Source organism: Protopterus annectens, chromosome 8.part0 (genome assembly GCF_019279795.1).
Source record: "Protopterus annectens isolate FY-2018-M chromosome 8.part0, PAN1.0, whole genome shotgun sequence".
NCBI classification, from domain to species: Eukaryota; Metazoa; Chordata; order Ceratodontiformes; family Protopteridae; genus Protopterus; species Protopterus annectens.
The window spans coordinates 83,547,434-83,562,446 of record NC_056741.1 but is presented as its reverse complement, the minus strand read 5'-3'; positions in this window follow the sequence as shown (position 1 = coordinate 83,562,446).

Below are 15,013 nucleotides of genomic sequence, written 5' to 3'. Positions count from 1 at the left end.
GAGGGTATAATGACTACTATGCTTCTCTAATTATAATTGTGCTATTTGGCCTTGGATGTCATTCAGACTTCAGTAAGACTCATACACACATGAATGTATAAACCAGGACCTTGTTACTTCACACACATACATGGTTAAACCCCCAATCTGTCATGTGTACTTATATATAATTCATGAGTATGTCTGAGAAGCAATTCTTTTGTGGTAAGGATGGAAAATTACCACTGGGGAAAACAATGTTTTGTCTCTTATGTATAGGTTTGAATCCCACACTGTAAAAATCAATGTTATCAGTATATAAAGCCAAATCAAAAAATGTGTCAGGTCATGAAATTTATGCTCCTAGTACATGTCTGCAAAGTTAAGTCACCTAACAGCTACAGCAGCAAACAACCCTCAAACTAATGCCAAGTGTCAAATTACCCTTCCATTTTTCAAAACTGTTTTTCTCCCTGTTTGGCACTGTTGCTCTCTACTTAGCATCATGCAAACGAGGCTGGCATCATTGTTCAGCTTTGTGCATGACCAGTAAATGTGATAGCAGGCATTGGTGGGAAATCATTCTTAACTATTGATGTTTTCCTTGGTGGGACATGTCTGGTGGTAGAAAGGATGGTGCCCAATTTAGGGCAAAGAGGTGGGGTGTTAAGTAGTCCAGAATCTTCAGTGGACTTCTTGTAAAGCATTGTAGCTGAAGGATTTTGCAGGCAGACTATGTCGGCTCCTAGTACAACTCTGTAGCTTGGAATAGTCTGGTCAAGGCTGTCTCCAGTTCGACTGGCATTCCATCCAGTGGAGAACAATGCAGGCACCAATATAATGACATGAAAAGGCACAAGCAGGAACAACTCAAACACTGGTTGGATGAATTCAGGACTGGCAATATCCCACAGTTGTGTAAGTATACTAATAAAGGGAATTTATAGTAGATAGAAAACTGCATATTGACATTACTGGTATGCATAATGTTTTTCTCCTGTTCATTCCTCTTTATTCTACAACCAATGCAGAAATTATGGCAAATAGAGAGGCCCATGCTGAGTATCTAGAGAGACTGAGGGAAGCAAGGGGTATGTATGCAACAAAACTGAAGTATTATTTTTGTTTTTAAATGTATTTCTTTCTATACAGTTGTAGCAAAGTAAGCATGCATATCCTCACTGTAAAGGAAAGCATGCATGCTTCAGTAAACTGCAGGTGTCAAGTCTAAGACTGCAATCAGATGGTGTGGGTTCAAATACCACAAGTAGCAAATATAAAATAGTAAAATAGTACATTAATTAATTTCTACACAAGCGGCATAAATGCCCTGCTGTTAATTTAATCTGTATAACTGAACCAAGCTGGAACCTGTGTTCTGAGAGACTGCTTTACAGACTATTCGCAAATATACAGAGCTTAGTATATTTTTTTTGGTTATAGAGTTTGTTAATTTTTGCTTAGATCTCTGTTGAAACTGTTGTCTCACTGTTCTGAGAGACTGATCGGCAAATATTCAGACCTGTTATTTTTTTTTTGGTTTTAAAGTTTGTACTGTTACTTGTTGCTTAGATCTCTGTTGAAACTGTTTGTCCCAACCGCCCACCCTCCCTATTTTTGGTTTGTAGTTTAAATTTGGTGGCTTTTGCAGTTGCCCGCCCCACTGAGGATTTGATCTGGGACACTCCCCCAGTCCCATGTCTTTACCAGATTCTACCTAATAAACTCTTTATGCACTTGCTTTTAGTCCTTTTTAATTTAATTGCATTTTTTTAAACTGTGTTTGGTCTAATATTGCTGCATACTCAAGTGTGCTAGCTTGCACTGCATGTGAATTGTTTTTACTACTGTTTTTGCTACTTTTCTGTAAAAAAAAAAAAAAAAACTGTAAGCCTGTTTCCTACCTTTCCTGTAACTAGTGTTCCAGATACTTCTGAGCCCTCCAAGCCTTTCTGTGTTGGAGGGAAGCCTTCTAGCTTATCAGTGGGAGTGGTAAGCACTAGGTAACCTGTCTACCACATAAGGAGTGGTTCTGGCCCAGTAATTGTCGTTATTAGCCATTTGGGCAATCTTCCATCTCTCTCAACTTTCTGATTTGAAAGCCTGCATTTGCACTTATTTCTGTCCTGTAACTCATCTAATGCAGATACAGATTCTTAGTTTTAGCACTTAAATTTACTTATTCATGCTCAGCACTTGTTCAGAACTTGTAGCACTAAATAAGCTACTAATTACTATAGAACTCAATCTTCCTCATTACCTAGAGGAAAACAGTTTTTGTACTTACTTTTCTCACTTGCTTAGAGAAAAACAGATCTTGTACTCACATTCCTCATGTATCTAAAGGAAAATAGTTTTTAATTCAGGCATGTCCAAGGGTCAGCTCCCAGTGTTCTCTCCTGTCTATCTGATGAATCTGGGCATCTTGAGGCAATGTAAAAATTGCCTCATGTACACAGACAACCCTCTCCTCCTACCACCCAGTACTACAACCTGTGAGAGATGCACTTATCTAGCCAAACTGGAGGTAAAGCTCTCTCCAAACAAGACTGAACTTGACAGTCATGAGGAGAAGGTAAACATTTGCACCACACCACACTCATCACATAGTCTCACTAAATCTACACCACCAAAATCCACACATAGTAACACAAAAACAATCAAAGAGGCTCTCAATAATAATCTGTCTAAGATACAGAGACCTCCAAAGCAGAAACGCAAGCAACCTTCATCCCCCAACACAACCCGAATGACATACAGCCCACAGACTCAGTGTGCCACTCAACCACAGCCAATAAGCCAAAACAACGTACCCAACACACTAGTCATAGGTGACTCTATAGTCAGGCACACTGATGTCCCACTCACCAGGCTAAACAAGGAGAAGGTTACTATCAGCTGCCTGTCGGGTGCCAGTATCTGCCACATAACCCACGCACTGAGGTCACTCCACAACAAGTACAAATATGACAATGTCATTGTCCATGTTGGTGTGAATGACCTGAGACATACCTCCCTGGACTACATGAAAAGAGACATGGTAAAGCTCTCTGATCTTGTAGCCCAGGCAGGTATGACCCTAGCCCTGAGTAGCATTCTTTCATCGCACAGAATGATACCGCAGTACAAGGACAAAATGATTGACTTCAACAATTGGCTAAGTTTTTGGTGTCATTCTAAGATGATCCAGTATCTGTCTGCTTAGGATGACATGGTCGACAGACCATGATGCTTTGCCACAGATGGCCTGCACCTGTCACCGCTGGGTTTCCGGATACTGGCTAAGGCTCTTGCTGCCCCTATAGTGCCTTTTTTAGGCAGGGTTCAAATAACAAATTCACCGGCATAAAAGGAACAGGCAAGAAAAAACTGAGGGTAATGCTGCTCAATGCTAGAAGTCTAAATCTCAAAATGCACTCACTCGAGGCACTCCTTAAAATGGAGAACATCGATATCTGTGCAGTGACTGAGTCCTGGTTCAAGGCTCCAGAGAGCACCCTTGCACTACCAGGCTATAACTCATACCATACTTTTCGGCCATGTAACCTGGACTGAAACACCAAAGGTGGAGGCGTGTCCATATTCATTAAGGATATCCACACCTCCAGGCTAGTTGCTCAGTATAATGCATCCAATTTTATCCAAGTGCAACAAACTCTGGGCAAAACTGCAATCTGAACTGTAGCTTGCTACAGATCCCCCACCATGCCCCAGGATTCCCACTCCACTTTTCTTGATATACTGGAAAATATTAGGGTTCAACCAAACACCCTAATAATGGGTAACTTCAACTACCCCACCATTAACTGGTACCATTAAGGCCATGTTTTTAGCCTTGGAGATATAACTTGATCTCTAGAGATACTTGGTAGAGGACTGCTATCAGGTATGCTTTGGGGTATAGTCTGTGGGTCCAGGGGGGGTTAAGTTTTCACCACATCTGTCAGCTAGCAGGTTGTCAATTGCCTCCAGTGCAGGTTTATATTTTGACTCCTAGCATTAAGCAGCAGAATCTTGAGTTTGCCTCCATGGATTTGTTTACATTGGAATTATTTTTGCTTTGACATTGCCTAAAAAAGCCATTATGGGGATGTAAGCACCTTTGCCAGTATCTGACAGCCTAGAGGACACTGGTGCAGACCATCTATGGAAAAGCATTCCAGGCTTAGAGATACTGGATTCCCCTGGATTGGCACCAGAAGTTAAGCCAATTAATGATGTTGTTCATTTCTTGTTTATATTGTGGCATCATCATGGCTGCCAGTACATGCTACACATACATTCATTGTGCAATCCATACTGTATTATGTTGATATGCGATTAGTGTACATGCTGCAACTGTCTTCTTTGACAGGCCCTCATCTCTTGTACAATGCCATGTTTCGACTGTCCTCTTTCCCCTATGTTCATTCCTACAAGTCATCTGTATGTCCCTATTCAATACACTCACATCCCCTGACTGTTTATTTATAGTGCAGCCTATGTACCCTTACTGATCATTCACACAACTTTTTGTTCAGTATGCCTGAAACAGGTATCCACAGTACTCTGCAATGTATGCACTGTGATGCAATGTGTTGGAAATATATACATTGTTTTAGAACCCCAGTAATCATTGTGGTATTTCAAGCTAACACACTGACCTATTTTGCCCATAGGTAAATAGGTTTTCATGTCTGCTGCTCTCTGTGTTGGTTTACACAGTTTACTGGCCATCAACACTGTTGCTTGCTATGAAATGATGATTGTTTTACATTTAAATATAGTATGCAGCATGCATATGCAATTAGCATTGCTGCTCAACATGCAAACACATAAGCTCCATGTAGGCTTCACAGTAAGCCTACACAGAGTTTATTGAATCTCCAGGATTGTCTTTTTTATCTAATAAATCTCTAGTCAGACACAAAATATATGTCAAAGAACACTGAGAGAGGGGCTGCTTCCACTCTTTCTGCAAATCAGTCCCCCTAAGGTTTCAAGTGGAGATGATGCCAATTATATGTCACTATCCAGCAGCTGGATACAAGAGAACTATGAAAGAAAGGTCAGCAGTTGATAAGAGTGAAAGCAGCAACCAAAGCAATATTCATTCTTGTTGCAGCATCTGGCTTTCAAGATTGAAGCTTAGGACTGCTAACAAGAAAATAAAGAACAAGATTTTCATACTATATATCAAGCAAGAAAACTTGAAATCCTAAGAAAAACATCAAAAATAACCCAAAATGCAAGCAATTTTTAAAATGCTTATGTAGCCAAAACAGGAAATTGTTGGATGAAAGTTGAAATTTGTTGTTTTTATCTGCATTTTCATACTGTTGCTGCTTTTAGCGTTAGAGTTTGAGTTATTTTTGGGTGCTTTTTTGTTGTGATCATTTTGGATATTATGTTGCCATTCATATGTTATCATGGACATCTATCACTGTATCTTTGGACTGCAAAATGCTTAGGATGGTAGGGCTATATAATATGCTGACTACCTCCACAGTCTAGTTTATGCAATGTGTCTGTGCATTGCTATTTTCTGGCTCTGCTTTCTGTAGTGTGCTTGCAGATTGCTGTTTTATGGCTTTGGTTTCTGCAATGTGTTTGTACATTGCAGTTTTATGGCTTTGGTTTCTGCAATATGTCTGTGCATTGCTGTTTTGCGACTCTGTTTTCAGCAATGTGTCTGTGCATTGCTGTTTTGTGGGTCTGGTTTCTGCACTGTGTCTGTGCATTACTGTTTTGTGGCTCTGTTTTCAGCAATGTGTCTATGCATTGCTGTTATTAGGGTCTGGTTTCTGCAATGTGTCTGTGCATTGTTGTTTTGTGGCTCTGGTTTCTGCACTGTGTCTGTGCATTGCTGTATTGTGGCTCTGGCTTTTGCAATGTGTCTGTGTATTGCTGTTTTGTGGCTCTGGCTTCTGCAATGTGTCTGTGTATTGCTGTTTTGTGGCTCTGGTTTCTGTAATGTGTCTGTGCATTGCTGTTTTGTGGCTCTGGTTTCTGCAGTGTGTCTGTGCATTGCTGTTATATATTTGCTCACTGTTATTTGGGTTAGCATGTTTTATCATTTCTTGGTGAGTACTGACAGTGTGTGGTGTTCTTCCATTTCACTATAAATATTTTCTGAAATCATGTTTCATGAAATTCAACTGGAGGACTGGAAACTCACTAGGATCGGCTTAATTTTTTGTTGACTCTGAAGAGCTTTATTATAACTATGTAGTTCTTGTTGTTTGATGCAACTTTGTACGTCTCATAGTGACAAAACAAAGAATGTGGCATGAAGGAAGAACTCTGTATAATGGAAAGAGAGAGAGAGAAAAGAAAGAAATTATTAAAAAGCAGAAGTGAAGAGGTAGAATTAATCATTTTAAAAAGTAAGACATAAGAAAAGAAGATTGTACATATGGTGGTGGCTCCAGGAAAGGTGTATATGCAAAATGGATGAGAAAACTGATAGTATGTAAAGTGGAAGCCATTATATCCAACCTGTAAGACGTCCAATATGAACTCACAGTGGTGAGACAAGACTAGCACTGAGTAATCAACATGCACAGCTGGTGTAATTTAAGGTTAGTTTATTATATCCAACCTGTAGGGCACACAACATAAACTCACAGCAGTGAGACAAGACTAACACTGAGTAAGCAACATGCACAGCTGGTGTAAATTAACGTTAGTTTATTATATCCAACCTGTAGGATGTGCGACATAAACTCACAGCAGTGAGACAAGACTAGCATTGAGCAAGCAACATGCACAGCTGGTGTAAGTTAAGGTTAGTTTATTATATCCAACCTGTAGGACATGCAACATAAACTCACAGCAGTGAGACAAGACTCGCACTGAGTAATCAACATGCACCGCTGGTGTAATTTAAGGTTAGTTTATTATATCCAACCTGTAGGGCACACAACATAAACTCACAGCAGTGAGACAAGACTAGTACTGAGCAAGCAACATGCACAGCTGGTGTAGGTTAACATTAGTTTATTATATCCAACCTGTAGGACGTGGGGCATAAACTCACAGCAGTGAGACAAGACTAGCATTGAGCAAGCAACATGCACAGCTGGTGTAAGTTAAGGTTAGTTTATTATATCCAATCTGTAGGACATGCAACATAAACTCACAGCAGTGAGACAAGACTAGCACTGAGCAAGCAACATGCACAGCTGGTGTAAGTTAACATTAGTTTATTATATCCAGCCTGTAGGATGTGCAGCATAAACTCACAGCAGTGAGACAAGACTAGCACTGAGCAAGCAACATGCACAGCTGGTGTAGGTTAAGATTAGTTTATTATAGCCATCCTGTGGGGCACGCAATATAAACTCACAGCAGTGAGACAAGACTAGGACTGAATAAACAACATGCATAGCTGGTGTAGGTTAAGGTTAGTTTATTATAGCCATCCTGTGGGGCACGCAATATAAACTCACAGCAGTGAGACAAGACTAGCACTGAGCAAGCAACATGCACAACTGGTGTAAGTTAAGGTTGGTTTATTGGGAAAAAGTAGTTAAGTATCAGGAAAAGAGAGCAAGAGTCAAGGGAGGTGTGAGACAATGTGTCTGGAAAGCTTGAATATGTTGGGAATAAGTCCAAAAGCTAGAAAATATATATTATAAGACTTGCATACCTGACATCCTTTGGTTCAGCTCTGATGGTCCTTTTGCACATCTACAAAGCAAAGAGCATCAGAACGTCTAAATCCAAGGATTTCAATTTTGCTTGTGACATAAATAAGACATGTTGGTGACACAGATATGTGTCTCAGAGGATCCCTATGCTCTGGAGCAGGCTACCCATCCATGTAAAGCACTGTTCATGCCAAACCCTTTTAAGTGCATTAGTGACAAATGGATGGGAAGTCAAAACTTCACCTTGGATCTGGACCCAATGTCTCTTACTGACAGAGGCAAACAGTAATGCCCAAACTAACATACCTCTTACACATAACCACTAGAAACCTTTTAACTAGCATAGCCCCTTCTAATAAATACCCATTATACATAGGGACACAATTGGGTTGGATTTCATGGCTAGTCTTATAAAAGCCTTGGTTGTCATTAGCCTAGTATATAACATGACATACAAAGGTATGAGTGAAGGGCTGGAGAGGCTTGGCATGTTAAATTTTTCTCAGGATTGGATGTAGACACTAGTGAAAGTAAAAGGACCTTCATGGACAAATACACTGCACTCATAGGCTGGTGAGTTTGCTTATCCACAGAAATAATCACAACATGTTATAGTCACATTTCACAGCTTTGTGACAAAGAAATGAGTGCTAAGACAGGCAGCATGGAGGTGGGGGCTTCATATTAACTGGACCGTAGATAAACATTAACACAGTGTAAGGTTACTTTTGGGTGCTCTGTCATCTGACATCAATGTTTTGTTCAGCCATTTGGCATATAAAGTAACAGAAACTGCTGATATTTCCCTGTATTCATCTATAATGAAAGTGCTCTGGCAGGGAAAGAAATCCCATTGCTGATCAGTAGAATTTATAAACTTCTTCTAACCAATAGAATGTGTTGTCCAGTGGATGCTCCACAGATACAAATAAACCCTCAAACTAATGGATCAATAGGCATAAGGAGACAACATGTGTGGTACCTTATAGCATCAGTGGTAAGTGAGACTTTTGTGGAGGTAAATCAGGAAGTATAGTAGGCAAAATAGGAGCAGTGGAGAAAACATAGAACTTTGCTGGACACTAATAAGGTGGTTTGCAGTCATCTATTTGAGACATAATGGATATCGGCCAAGAAAAGTGGTACAAGACAAGTCTCTATTGAAATATGCAGGCAGAAGGCATTTATTTGGATGTCAATAAGCAATGAATAGAAGACAAAGAAACCATGCAACAAAACTCTTAATGGAAATTAAAGAGAAAGAAATTAAATGAAATAAATACTTGCATACATTTGAGAAAATAATTCAGAAGATTTCTTTGGTTGCAAGACATTGGGCAGAGTCAGTGGGCAGGATTCACGAAGGCTTGCATGAAGTGTAAGAGACGTGTAACACTCCATGCAAGCCTTGCAATCCAGGAACAGCCCGAAACTCCGTGTAAGAGACCAGCTAAAACGTCTCTTACACGGACTGGGCGTGGATATGCTAAATACCTCACTTGCAGCTGAAAGACATGCAAATGAGGTAGAGTAGTGATCCATGAAACAGAAAGCATCACGTGTAAGAGCCGTTTTAGCTGCAGAAATGTACTCAGTTGACAACTGAGTAAGTTTCTGCAAAAATCAAAATGAAGCCATGTCAGCTACAAATAAAGGGTGCATATGTGTCAGGCAGCATGCCAATGGCCAAATATATGGCCATTGGCAAGGTACCCCAATGCAAATATTAAAAAAATATAATTTTTTTTTCGGCGATCGCCGATGTTTAAATGCAGCGCAGCCCTGCGCAAATGGGCTGCGCTGTATAAAACATAAAAATGAAGGTTATAAACCCACAAATGTGGGTTTTATGCAATACATGGAATGACAATGCAGGGACCAGCAGACCAAAAACAACATGGCCACTGTGTAGTGGTTGCTAAGGGGGGAAGCTGAGTCTAAGACATGTAACTAAGCATTAGTAGGCAATCTGATGTAAATGAGGGTTAGGATACTGAATCCCAGAGTCACATAGCAAATGAGCACATTCTGAGTAGTGTAAGAGATACATAAGGGGGAGGAATAGAGTAGGAGATAGGTGACATCACAGGGGGGAATAGTAAAAAGAAACGCAGTTCATTGGAGGTCAGTGTTACATGACAGATGACAGACACAGATCATGGAAAGAGGAGTGCCACAAGATAAGCATGGGAAAGTCAAGAAATGGAAGGTGTACACTGTTACTTACACCAAAGTTTCTTACTGGGCGTGCATGCAGACACCTCCATCAACTGTAAAGTCCACAACAGTACCTCACCAGGAGTAGCAAAGAACATGAACAGATGCCATGTGTTGCCTGATTAAACAAACTGCAGCTCCACACACTGCCATACTGCCCACCCAGAGGCAAGCTGTGCCTGATGTATGAAGCCATGTCCAAGCTGAAATCAATGAACATGCTGCACCTTGCACAATCTGAATGGCAGTGAGCTATGCACATGAGAGACCTGAACCCTAGCACTGACATACATAGGACAAGCTGTACTGAATGATCCATAACACAGAAGCCACCCCCACTCTTGAGTAAACTCCCAGTACAGGTTAGCCAGAGAGTCACCCATCGACACTCCTCAAGAGGAATCTTGATGAGTGGATGGGAGATGGTAGGTTTACCCTGGGTATCACTGTTATGTCACAGGTAGACAGAGGCACAGTATACTAACCATGACATATGTCATGGCAAACTCCAGGTACAATGTGTGTCGAAGGACAAACACACTCTCTGACTAGCATCAGAAATGGCCTAGGGCACATCGCTAGTGTTTGCCAATGTCCACCTATGTTGTGGAATACACTACCAATGTTGGACAAGCCTGGTGTAGGAACATAATGCAACATGGTCATATGTGCACAACTGGCCCCTACACAGTCTGTTGTGCTCACTATGAAGATTTCAAGCAGTGATAGGACTAAAGCCCAGGATACTGTCCACCACAGTGAAAGTATTGAACCAGTACACTATACGGTACTACAGTGTTAGGTCATTATGAAAGGATGTTGACAACTGTATGCAAAGTATCCCATGCAATCCCTGCAGGCACAGTATAATCCCTGTTGTGGTCAGACACGAAGCAGTTGGCCAGTAAGTACACAACATGACACCCAACACACAACCATAAACGTGAGATATTGTTGAAGTTCACACTCACCCAAATATGTGGTGGACTGCAGAGTTCAACATATGGAAAGCTCACACTGGGCATGCTCGCACACTTTGATAAATGAGGCATATGTCAGACAACATGCCATGGAAAGGCTGAACTGGGCATGCTCACACACTTAAGCCATATCTCCATTTAGCAGTTGGCCACACATATCTGGTATTTGTACGTGTCATTCCAGGAACCAACCACAACACAGCAATCTGCCCAGTGCACACAGTAAATGACTACAGAGACATAAGTGATATAGTGGATCCCCTTATATTCAAACATCTTCCACAGATACACAAGTTGTTCATAGGAACAGGGAATGCTATGGCAATAAAGATCTGCAAACAGTCTAACAGCAACAAATATTGTGCATCTGACAATTAAACATATGGGTATAGAGGTCAATACTAGGCTGTTTGCCCTAGGGAATGACAGCTTAGCCAGAGTGTGCTTGGCATCTGCATCCCCAGTACAGTAGGCTACTGTGCCACTGTAAAGTAGGTCACATAAGGCAACGTGTGAGGCTAGTGTGCTGTGCCTCTGTCAAGCAGGGACACAGTGGAGATCCCAGGGTTTGAATGTGCTAAGCCACATCCATGTTGTTGGTGTGTGCTGGAAGAGGGTTGCTGAGGACCTCTAACAGTAAGTGGGCATCAATAACAGACTGAAGGGAGCCCTATCTGCATTGTCTGGACAATTTCACTGTCAACACTGTGTTGTGATGATTATGTGGGATTGAAGTGTCATGCCGGTACTGCTCAGAGAAGTCCTCCCTCTGTGGGCTACAGCTCTGCAATGTATTAGCTCACTCTGTCTGTTGGATGGCTCATATATGGCTGGTGTACACCTGACAGGTGTCCTGTTGTGGAGCAGTCATGGGTATATGTGGGATAGCATGATCAATGCAAACCTTACACATGCTCATAGAATGCAGTTGTCAAGGATTATGCAGAGTGGCCAGTATAGTCCCCCAGCATGGGTCCTTTGAAGTCTTCCACCCCAGTCTTCACAAGTGTAGAGTCTGCTTGTGCTAAATACAGCTTGTTTGCAGTGACAACTTTGCCTGGGGGTGGGGATGGGATATGGATGTCCAGGGAAAGGTGGGTATGGTCAGATATCAACAATGGTGGTCTACCTTTGGTGTGGAACAGTGAGTACCCATGTTGCAGATGGACAGGTGCAATATGTATTCCCCCATGTGGCTGTGGTGAGTGGTTCTGCCATAGCACATGGACACATAAATTGTAGTGGCTGTAGGGTAATGTTGTAGAGGCCTGAGTAGTTCCCACACACAATTTGCCTGTACCTGATGTTAACAACTGGAATGGTGTATGTGAACACCTGCATATCCCGGCACTGTTCCCAGGGAAGCAAAGTGTGTGTCCTGGATGTGGGAGTGGTGTTCTGGACTGGTTGTGTTGTGTGTTACAGGTCCTGTGGTCACGAAGCATGGTATAGAACATAACCTGCCAGTGCGATGTGCATATCTGACCCTGAAGTAGGTGGCAGCAAATGCATATATATGCTATCCCCCACCTGACAGGTAGTACTAGATGTACATACCTCTGTAGAAATAAAGATGTCAGCACCCTATAAATACTGCAGGTGCAGAACAGATGCCCAGTAATTCGGATAGCGTGCTCTGCTAATGCGTCTCCCTCAAGTGCTATAATATAGTTAGGTCGGAGTTTGAACCATTCAAATGCTCAATGTGTGTGTGTGTGTGTGTGTGTGTGTGTGTGTGTGTGTGTGTGTGTGTGTGTGGGTGAGTGGGGTTGTTGTGTATGCAAGTCTGTGTGAGGGAAGTGTCCCTTTTGGCAATTGGGAAAACACTCTACAGGATGCACATTCCCCTTTCTAAACACTGATGATGTCAGCACCCTATACATACAGCAGGAGAAGGGAAGCCTCCCAGTAATGCGAATAGCGAGCTCTGCTAATGCGTCCGTCTCGAGTGTCATAACATATTTAGATAGGGGTTTGAATCATGCAGCTACCAAGTGTGTGTGGAAGGGGGTTAGTGTGGGTGCAAGTCTGTGTGAGGGAAATGTCCCTTTTGGCAACTGGGAAAACACTCTACAGGATGCACATTCCCCTATCTAAGCACTGATGATGTCAGCACCCTATAAGTATAGCAGGAGAAGGGAAACCTCCCCATAATGCGAATAGCACGCTCTGCTAATTCATTTGTCATGAGTGTTATAACATAGTTAGGTAGGGGTTTGAATCCTGCAACTGCCTAGTGTGTGTGGAGGGGGGTTAGTGTGTGTGCAGGTCTGTGTGAGAGAAATGTCACTTTTGGCAACTGGGAAAACACTGTACAGGATGCACATTCCCCTTTCTAAGCACTGATGATGTCAGCACCCTAAAAGTAAAGCAGGAGAAGGGAAACCTCCTAGTAATGCAAAAAGCGCACTCTGCTACTGTTTCTGTCATGAGTGTCATAACATAGTTTTGTAGGGGTTTGAATCCTGCTACTGCCCAGTGTGTGTGGAAGGGGGTTAGTGTGTGTGCAAGTATGTATAAGGGAAATGTCCCTTTTGGCAACTGGGAAAACATTCTACAGGATGCACATTCCCCTTTCTAAGCACTGTGTGAGGAAAATGTCCCTTTTGGCAACTGGGAAAACATTCTACAGGATGCACATTCCCCTTTCTAAGCACTGATGATGTCAGCACCCTATAAGTATAGCAGGAGAAGGGAAACCTCCCAGTAATGCGAATAGTGCGCTCTGCTAATGTGTCTGCCACGAATGTCATAACATAGTTAGGTAGGAGTTTAAATCTTGCAACTGCCCAGTGTGTGTGGAGGGGGGATAGTGTGTGTGCAAGTCTGTGTGAGGGAAATGTTCCTTTTGGCAACTGGGAAAACACTCTACAGGATGCACATTCCCCTATCTAAGCACTGATGATGTCAGCACCCAATAAGTACAGCAGGAGAAGGGAAACCTCCCAGTAATGTGATTCGCGCACTCCGCTAATGTGTCCGTCACGAGTGTCATAACATAGTTAGGTAGGGGTTTGAATCCTGCAAATGGCAAGTGTGTGGGTAAGGGGAGTGTGTGTGATGGCAAGTCTGTATGAAAGACATGTGCTTTTTGGCAATCAGGAGAACACACTACACGATGCACATTACCCTTTCCAAACACTGATGATGTCAGCATCCTGTAAGTACAGCCAGAGAAAAGGAACTTCCTAGTAATCTGAATAGTGCACTTCGCTAATGTGTCTCTCTCACATGTCGTGACATAGTTAGGTAGGGGAATGAATTCTGCAAGTGTGTGTGTGTGGGGGGGTAGTAGGGTGTGTGTAATTGCAAGTGTGAGATAACAGATCCTTTTGGCAACTACTACAATACACCAGATGCTGCATATTCCCCCAGTAAACACAGGGGATGTCACCTCAGTACAGCCAAACAGGGCTACTTGCCCAGTAATGCCAATAGTGCGCTCCGTTACTGGGTCTATTACTACTGTCAGAGCACAGATAGGTATGTTTTGGAAACCCACAACTGCCACGTGTGGTTGTGTCACACAATATGACCATGTGTGGGTTGTTGTTCATAACAATGCATGCCATTGCCTAAACCAGCAATGGCAGTGCACACATGATGTATGTGTGTGACACATACACATATATACCTGTGACCTTCAGTAGTTACCATGTCTGACACGTGCCTCAAGTGGATAAATGGTATTCGCAATGCATAACATTATGACTGTGTCTTACTGTGCAGGGGCCGCATGCGATATGTGTATATACAGTGTGAGTTGTATATGGTATAATACCAACAGCAGGGGATACACATCTGGTATGGGCCATATAGTCTACATGTAGTCGATGAACAGGTGCTGCATTTTCCCACCTGTTGTGGGAGTGGTAACATTTTGTTCCACTGCAATTCAGTGACTACATGCTGGGAACCTTTCAGCTAGTGTGTTGTAGCTACAGTAATGCTCACGCACAATGTTTGGCTGGATGCAGTCCAGCCATATAAAGACATTTCTAGAGACTGTCATATTGCCAGTGTTGTTATGGAGGACAGGTGGGTTTCCTGTGTATGGGAGGGTTGTGTGTGCCAGGCTATGACCCAGAAGGCAGTCCAACACACTGTTAGCTGCTCATGGATAGGCCCTGATGCTTTGTGCTGTGCCAACAACCTGGAGGTGTGTGTATCTGTGGTGCCTTGAGATACCACCCCTTTTTGTTAATT